This window comes from Calonectris borealis, chromosome 10, assembly GCF_964195595.1.
Source record: "Calonectris borealis chromosome 10, bCalBor7.hap1.2, whole genome shotgun sequence".
NCBI classification, from domain to species: domain Eukaryota; kingdom Metazoa; phylum Chordata; class Aves; order Procellariiformes; family Procellariidae; genus Calonectris; species Calonectris borealis.
This window is the reverse complement of record NC_134321.1, coordinates 18,579,049-18,587,417: the sequence shown is the minus strand read 5'-3', so window position 1 is coordinate 18,587,417 and position 8,369 is coordinate 18,579,049. Positions and strand designations below refer to the sequence as shown.

Below are 8,369 nucleotides of genomic sequence, written 5' to 3'. Positions count from 1 at the left end.
AGTCAGTTTGTGAGGCATTACCAAAATCCAGCTCATGCTGATGGGAATTACAAAACCGATAGTGTTGAGCTTCCTCAGTACATTTCTAATGAACATTAGTGTGTGGCATGCTATCGGCTCATATTAGTAATATTTCTTACCTGTTAAAACCTATTGGCCTGTGCTGAGTTCTGGAGTGCTACGGCTGACCAGGTTTGGTACCTAACCTGCATGAAAAGGCTCCTCTCAGTGAAACACAGAAATTTGTAGTCTGTGAATCCCTTCACTGGTAGACAGCTCAGGCTGTGGCAAAGGAACACGCAGTTGAATGTTAACTTAAAATCATTACTCTTGAGAGTATCTCAGCCTGCCTCCAGAAGGTAATGCCACATTATAGGTGAAGCGTGTTTGTTGCCATTCAGACCTCATAAGGTGTGAGCGGAATGATTATTTTCATCTTTGTGGCAGTTTAGTTTGAAGCACTTTCTGAGTGAGGCCTGTGGGGAAAGAGTATGTGCTTTGTGAGTGCATATAGGATAAAATTTGTTCAGTAATTATATAATTTGATCAATTTAGCCATGTGTTTAGATGCACTTATCATCCAGTATTTAAGCACAGAAACCTTAGAGCAGCAGGGGAGGCATTCATACTGTTTCATATCTTTTCTTAAACTGATAGGCATGCACGTTTTTCATAGTTGAGCTTCTCTCCGTGTTTTGTAGTTGTCCATTGTGACTTGCCTTGAATAAGAAAGCAATGTAGTTGTGAAGAGATGTTTATTATTATCTATCACTAAATGGACTAATAACCCAAATCATCCAGACAGTGGTTACTCTCAACGTTTGTTAGCCAAGGAGTCCTTGGTGGTGTGGAGGTTCCTGATACCTGTAGTGCCAGTAGTCTGTAGTTCTCACTGGAATGTCACTTCATAAAGGATTTTGATAAACTGTCTTGGATAGGGAACCAATAGAGTACACCTGAACATCTGTGTTATTGATTATGTTTATTGGCTAGAGTTGCTCATGATCAAATAATTGAAGCTTCTTGAAGTTACTGGCAGGTACCCACACAGAAAGATCTGCACTGACTTAGGTTATCTGGGTATTGACTGTTGCAGCCAGTTGCTGGGTCTGCAGCAATCTAGGCTGCTTCCCAGCCAACTGAAGCTTGGGAAAGCTACTGTGCATGAATGACCTGCCTTGGCTCTCAGTTGTTACCATTTGCCATTTCATGTGAACATACAATCTGTATTAAAAGTAAATTGACTTTACAAAAGCATTCCCTACTTTGTACTGTAGATGATCAATAGAATCAATGGCACCATGTATATGCCATCAGTTAGCACACAGCTCAATGAGAAGGGTGGAAAAAGCAACAAACAAGCTCTTTTTCTACTTCTTTCATTTCCTTCTCATCTTTGTTTTAATTTTTTTTCTCGTTTTGTTTTCCAGAAATGTATTTTCTTTTGCACTTTGCAGATATCACTTCTTGGTAATAGGTTTTTTTTCTTTCTTTAACTCCCATTGACAGTAATTTCAACACAGTAAAACAACTGAATGTGTCTTTTGTTAAAACTTTAGACTTTGTTTACAGAGGTGATAAGTTCTGGTAGTTAACACACAACATTGGGTAGTAGTTTGCTTCAGTACCGTGGCCAGTTATCACTTCTTATCAGAAACTTACTGTGTTTTGCTTCATATCTCCACCACCTACAATTTCAAAGAATACTTCATGGCATACATTGTACAGAACATTCTTCTCAGAGGAGAAAGAGCTAAACAGTTTCAACAGTGTTGGAAAACAGGTTTTAATTTTTAAATAGAAAATGTATTACATCTGCTTCAGTTTGTTTCCTAGTTTTCTCAGCATCAAAAAGTATTTATCACTTGTTTTTTTAGGAAGCTCCTTGCTATTTATTGTTCATGTTTCTAATTCTTCAGAGGTTGCAGACTTAAGGGACAAGACCATTCTTTCTTTTTTTTTTTTTTTTTTTTTTTGTGGTCATTTGTTCCTATTTTCTTATTTTCTAGTCATCCTTCATTTTTTCCAGAAATAATTTTTACTTTTATGTGATCAAAACTCTCTTACTATCACATCTATGTGCTAACATTCAGACTGGCTAATCTGAGAACTACCCAGAGAGTGCACTAGTTGTTTTTTATCAGCAGCTATTTTTGTAAAGTGATCCCAATTGCCCTTACTTTTAATAGGAAGGTGTGAAAAGCTATTTACACCTAATCTAGTTAGCTAATTTTCATACTTTTCACTTTGTATCAAGGGAGCTGCTTTCCTGTTGTAGTACTGTCTGTCTTCTAGCTATGTATCTAAATTCTTTCAGACTATGCTGTCACTTCATATGCTTACAACCATCATCTGTTGCCTACAAGCCTTAATTAGTCTCTTTCCTTCCTTTTAACATTTCAAGTATGTAATGATTTGTTATATTTTGCTTCATATTATTTGGGAGGAATAATCTTATATCTTGTTTATATTTTAACCATTCTCCAGGTTGCTTTTCACACAAAAGATGAAGCATTCTACAAGAGGCTGGCAGAAGTCTCACGATCGCTAGCCCTTGTTCTCATGGGGGACTTCCACTTTCTGGACGGCTGCTGGAAATACAACACAACAGAGAGGAAACAGTCAAGGAGGTTCCTGGAGTGTGATAACTTCCTGACGCAGCTGGTAAGTGAGCCTACCAGGGGAAGTGCCTCGCTTACCTGCTGTTTACAAACAGAGAAGGACTGGTGGGAGATGTGGTGGTCAGAGGCCGTCTTGGGCCATGAAATGATAGAATTCTCGATTCTTGGTGAAGTAAGGAGGGGGGCCAGCAAAACTGCTACCATGGACTTCTGAGGGCAGACTTTGGCCTGCTCAGGACACTGGTTGAGAGAGTCCCTTGGGAGACAGTCCTGAAGGGCAAAGGGGTCCAGGGAGGCTGGACATTCTTCAAGAAGGAAGTCTTAAAGTCGCAGGAGCGGCCTGTCCCCATGTGCCCTAAGAAGAATGGGTGGGGAAGGTGACCGGCCTGGCTGAACGGGGAGCTCTTGCTGGGACTCAGGAAAATAAAGAGAGTTTATCACTTGTGGAAGAAGGGGCAGGCAACTCAAGAAGAGTACAGGGGTCTCGTTAGGTCGTGCAGAAAGGAAATTAGAAAGGTAAAAGCCCAGCTAGAACGCAATCTGACGACTGTCATGACAGATAACAAAAAATGTTTTTACAAATATATTAATGACAAAAAGAGAGCCAAGGAGAATTTCCATCGTTTATTGGGGGGGGGAACATTGGCACCGAGGATGAGGAGAAGGCTGAGGTACTTAACACCTTCTTTGCCTCAGTCTCTAATAGTCAGACCAGTTATCCTCACGGTATTCAGCCCCCTGAGCAGGAAGATAGGGATGGTGAGCAGGATAAGCCCCCCATAATCCAAGAGGAAGCAGTTAACGACCTGCTACGCCACCTGGACGCTCACAAGTCTATGGGGCTGGATGGGATCCACCCGAGGGTACTGAGGGAGCTGGCGGAGGAGCTTGCCGAGCCGCTCTCCATCATTTACCAGCAGTCCTGGTTAACAGGGGAGGTCCCGGATGACTGGAAGCTCGCCAATGCGACGCCCATCTACAAGAAGGGCTGGAAGGAGGATCTGGGGAACGACAGGCCGGTCAGCCTGACCTTGGTGCTGGGGAAGATTATGGAGTGGTTCGTCTTGAGGGCACTCACGAGCCATGTCCGGGACAACCAGGGGATCAGGCCCAGCCAGCACGGGTTTGTGGAAGGCAGGTAGGTCCTGCTTGACCAACTCGATTTCTTTCTATGACCAGGTGACCTGCCTCGTGGATGAGGGAGAGGCTGTGGATGTGGTCTACCTGGACTTCAGTAAAGCCTTTGACACTGTCTCCCACGGCATTCTCCTAGAGAAGCTGGCGGCTCATGGCTCAGACAGGTGTACCTTTCGCTGGGTAAAAAACTGGCTGGACGTCGAGCCCAGAGAGTTGTGGTGAACGGACTTAAATCCAGTTGGTCACGAGCGGTGTTTCCCAGGGCCCAGTTTTGGGGCCAGTCCTGTTCAATATCTTTATCAATGATCTGGATGAGGGGATTGAGTGCTCCCTCAGTAAGTTTGCAGACAACACCAAGTTGGGCGGGAGTGTTGATCTGCTCGAGGGTAGGAAGGCTCTGCAGAGGGACCTGGACAGGCTGGATCCATGGGCTGAAGTCAATTGTATGAGGTTCAACAAGGCCAAGTGCCGGGCCCTGCACTTTGGCCACAACAACCCCATGCAACGCTACAGGCTTGGGGAAGAGTGGCTGGAAAGCTGCCCGGAGGAAAAGGACCTGGGGGTGCTGGTTGACAGCCAGCTGAACATGAGCCGGCAGTGTGCCCAGGTGGCCAAGAAGGCCAATGGCATCCTGGCCTGTATCAGAAATAATGTGGCCAGCAGGAGCAGGGAGGTGATCGTGCCCCTGTACTCGGCACTGGTGAGGCCACAACTCGAATCCTGTGTTCAGTTTTGGGCCCCTCACTACAAGAAGGACATGGAGGTGCTGCAGCGTGTCCAGAGGAGGGCAACGAAGCTGGTGAAGGGCCTGGAGCACAAGTCTTATGAGGAGCGGCTGAGGGAACTGGGACTGTTTAGTCTGGAGAAGAGGAGGCTGAGGGGAGACCTCATCGTGCTCTACAACGACCTGAAAGGACGTTGTAGTGAGGTGGGGGTTGGTCTCTTCTCCCAAGTAACAAGCGATAGGACGAGAGGAAATGGCCTCAAGTTGTGCCAAGGGAGGTTTAGATTGGACATTAGGAGAAATTTCTTTACTGAAAGAGTGGTCAGGCCTTGGAAGAGGCTGCCCAGGGAAGTGGTTGAGTCACCATCCCTGGAGGTATTTAAAAGACGTGTAGATGAGGTGCTTAGGGACATGGTGTAGTGGGCATGGTGGTGTTGGGTTGACGGTTGGACTCGATGATCTTAGAGGTCTTTTCCAACCTTAATGATTCTATGATTCTATTCTATAAATGGATTTTAATAGTTCCCTCCATTTCATATTATCAACTGGAATTCTTAATTACTTAAATATCTCCTCAATCAAACCCGCCACATAATTATACTTTACATCTCTCTCTACTTTTGCAGTGTTTTCAGCAAGTGTTTGAGCACTGATTCAGGTTTTCATTCCTCAGCTCTTATGGTAGTAACAAATTGTCTCTATCAGAAGTCATCCTTGTGAAGAGGTTGCAAAGATAAAAACAGATTGAATTTCTGTATGTGCAATTACATGTGCAAGAGTATTCACACACAATTTGAAGAGTTTATGTAAAGTTAAGCCAGTAATTGTTAGTAATTTTTCAGCTTTATGTTGGATTTATTTTGGTGATTTCACCGTCTTTGCCCAAGATAAAGGATACTTCGTTTGTATTGGAGAAAGGGTTTATTATCTTTGATGCTGTAGCTATGATCAATAGTGGTCATTTAAAACTCTAGATGGCAAAGGAATCTTAATTGGACCCCATGTAATAAGGTCAAGTTGACTGTCAAGAGTGCTGTGTAACTGAAGGAATTACTCTTTCTGATACTTCAATTTGTCTTTCACTACAATTGTGTAATTCCAAGTTGCAAAGATGAGAAGTCATGCAGAAAATCTGTGGCAATTTTTAGCCTGCTTCTAAAGCCTTGCACACTGAAGATCTATAAAAGTTACTAAATTAATGAGTAAAGGGAATTTCATGGAGTATTAATGATTACAAATGACATTATCATTCTTTTATGTTTTTATGTAAGGCAGTTACACAGAGTGAATGAGAATATATAATGGGAAGACTTAATTGATTAAAACCTCTGTGCAGGAAGCAGGAGCTTCAGTTTGAGCTGCATGCCATTTAATACTGAACTCTTGATTGCTGTTCAACAAAATCAATACAGAAGAGAAGTCTGTAGTGAATCTTGTGCCTGCAGCAGTTATACAGTTTGACAATAAAAATCAACGCCCAGTCCCAAAGTCTCGCATTTAATGGTATCCGTGGTTTATGTCTTTTATTGGTTGTTGTGGTCCTTAAGGCCACCTGTTAATTTACTACCTCTGTCTGGATCTGGGGAGGTCAGTGACTTAGAGAAATATGTTATTTTCTGCTTGTCCTGTATTGTGTATGGGTTACTGCAGCTAAAATCCTTAACTGTCACTTGTGAAAATGTTGCTCGAGGCATTTACCCATACACATCTCAAGACAAAATATCATTACCCAGGTAGTGAATAGGCAGGAGCGTTTCTTTCACAAAACCAAGCAGAGTATTCCACAGTTTATTTTTTTAAAATCAGTCTCCTGACAGTAACAACCACAAGTTTGTGTTTTTTTTAAGTCTGTAGTAGACTCTATTAAAATACAATTTTCATAAAACTAACTTAATTTAGCCAATTTTTATAGACCTTGTAGAAATATCAGGACTGCAGGCTGGTTACAAATAGATCCTGTGTCATCTTAGAGTAAACTATTTAACAGCAATGTATGAAATATGTGAGAATTTCACTAATTCATAATTTAGTAATGAGGCATTTTATAATTTGTCTAAAAACATATTGCATCTTGCCTTCATCCATCAGTGAAGATTTAAGAGCTGTGTGCCCTGAGCTTTCGTTTCAGGAACAATTCTTTCATTTCCCAAAACAACCCCATGCATATTTATGAATGTTTTATAGAATAGAAGCATAACTCAGTTCTTAATATTTCATAGAGAGTCTCAAAAGTTTTTAGTATTAACTACTGTATACAGTACATTGTGTCCCGTGCTATATTATCTTCTTGAAGTATTTTGTATATAATGGAAAATAAGGCGCTTAAAATGTAGATGAGTGCTTGAATTCGCAGGTCTTGAACACTACTGGGAATCGAGTCTGGTGTCTTGACTCACAGCCCTCTCTCTAACCAGTAAGTAATATTTCTTCATGAATGGTGAACTACTAAACCCAAACTGAAATAATCAATCATTTGCAAACGTAGAACATAGTCCATTTTCAAGTTGCATCAGAAATCTTACACTCATTTGGTAAGCTGCAGCGCATACTCCAAAAAGGAAAAAAAGGGAGGTGGGGAAAGTCTCTATGTCCATACATGGTAAAGAATTTCTGAGAATTGTTTTGGAATTACTGCTGAATCACTCTTAAAATACTTGGGAGAGACCTCTGAAAAATGCACAGTGATGTGAAGCAAATTAGCTGCAAATATCTGTCCTGCCACCAAAAAGTATGTCTTTTTCAAAGACAATAATTAATGCATGTAATTTTCCCACTGTAAATTTTACAGAGCAGTTGCAAATTTTATTGTGAGATGGAAATGTAGGGTTAGAGTAGTAGTCCAGATGTTTACCTATGGTTTATATAACTATAAAAACTGCAAATGCAATGTCTGGTAGTGTGGTAGCGTGTATGGGTAATCCCATGCAAAATCACATCCTTTTGCTGCTTTTTGTTTTGATGTACTCTTAAGCATTGACAGTATAGCTATGGCTGGTGAAAGTATACCACACACACAAATAAACACAGCTTATTTTATGTCGTTACAGTAGAAAAACATTCCTGATGTTGTGGTTCATTTTCGTTGTTCCAGTGATGACAAAAGCAGGACAAAATTTTGAAAATGGGATTTGTGTGTGTGTTTTTATTAGGCCAGCTTGCTTCTCTTTGTTAATCAAAGAGAATATAATACCTCTCCCTTAAATTCCTGCCTTTCTTATTCACAGATTAACCTAAACAGCAAAGGAATGCTCTTGCCTATATCATCTGTCTCTTCAGAATTTGTCTGCGTAGTCTCTTACAGTAAATCCTGTGACGCGTACAGAAGCCTACTGCTATGTAGCTATGGCAAGTGGTACCTAATTCTGTCTTCATCTCTTAATCTAATCAACTGGTACACAGTAATTCCCAAAACATAACTGGATTATCAGCACAGTCAAGCTTCTATCCGGTCACAGTTTAAAATGAACCATGTTACAAGGCTTAATAACCGTGCAACTGAAAAGTTATGATACCTACTGATTTAACACTATTAATGAAAGACCTTCCTGAAGCTTTTCCAGGAATTGCATCCAAGTACTGAGCACCTTCAGCTCTTAAGATCTGCTATATCCACAACACTTAACTCTTACAGAGTAATGGATATTTTTAGCTTTGTCAATGTGTCAATAGTGACATTAAAACAAACTTGGAGACTTTGGTGAATATTTCAAGTAGCAGTAGCCTAACTGTGCTCTTAACAAAGTCAACATAGTATCTCACTAGATTAGAATCTGTTTAATGCTTTTAAAGTTGAAGTCCACAAATATAGTAGGGTGAATGTGATTGCTTGGGTGACTGGACAAAGTTTGAGACAGTATATGGGGCTGCAGTTTTAAATTTTTAAAGAA

General features: G+C 41.1%; 1 long non-coding RNA gene across 1 annotated transcript; it reads left to right on the top strand.

Moving 5' to 3' along the window:
* The first annotated feature begins 3,615 nt into the window (after window positions 1-3,615).
* LOC142085991 (uncharacterized) lies at window positions 3,616-7,753 on the top strand. The gene is made up of 3 exons (XR_012674931.1): window positions 3,616-3,759; window positions 6,836-6,895; window positions 7,707-7,753. It is a non-coding gene; the product is annotated as an uncharacterized LOC142085991 (long non-coding RNA).
* Window positions 7,754-8,369: the final 616 nt, after the last annotated feature.